Source organism: Chondrus crispus, genomic scaffold (assembly GCF_000350225.1).
Source record: "Chondrus crispus Stackhouse genomic scaffold, scaffold_160, whole genome shotgun sequence".
Taxonomy (NCBI): domain Eukaryota; phylum Rhodophyta; class Florideophyceae; order Gigartinales; family Gigartinaceae; genus Chondrus; species Chondrus crispus.
This window is the reverse complement of record NW_005179045.1, coordinates 157,693-158,567: the sequence shown is the minus strand read 5'-3', so window position 1 is coordinate 158,567 and position 875 is coordinate 157,693.

Here is an 875-nt window from a genome sequence, read left to right as displayed (position 1 = left end):
TCCATCTCCAGGCGCTTGACCTGTGCCTGGAGATCCCGAATCTGCTGTTGCTCCTCGGTCATCTTGCCGTTACCACGAAACGCCTGGCCTTCATCATCCTGCGCTTCCTTTATCCAACGGCCCAGCATGTTGGGGTTGATGTCCAAACTCCGAGCTGCCTGCGCTCGGCTGTAGCCCTGCTCGGTCACCAGACTGACCGCATCAAGCTTGAACTCCTGCGAATACTTTTTGCGTGCTGCCATTGATCCTGTCCTCGGTTAGCTGCATTATCGCTTAACCTCGTGTACCAAATCATTGGACCACGTCAAATTGACTGTTTTGCGGAACAAGGCTACCTGTACGATATAACGCCATCAACATGGCCGCAGCAGAGAGCGCCTCATAGTTTTCCTTAGTTGCTGCAATCTTTAGTGCCTCGATACCTTTAGCTGTATTGCCCGGTACATTCGAAGCACCGATATACGCAGCCCCCAAAAAGAAGTGTCCGACCTCACTTCCTTGTTCAATTGATTCAGAGAACCACTTAATGGCTTCGGTGGGGCTCTTAGAGACTCCTTTGCCACGCGAGTAACGCAACCCTAAGGCTACTTGCGACCTCGAGTCGCCACTTTCAGCGCACTTAATGAGATCAGGAAGAGTTTCTTTTTCAGGTTCATTACATGTCGTTCCCGCAATCGAAGTACCGGTAACAATAACTAGAACTGCTATTGAAGAGATGATGTTCCTTACCCAATCCATGGCAATCGAAGTCCTACTATTCGCGAGTCTAAAAAAGTACGGAAAGTTACGCCGAAATCAAGCAACCACTGGCACGGCTGATAGGCTACAGAATTCTTATGGAAAAATAGGGGTAGCGATCTGACAAACTGGTGACA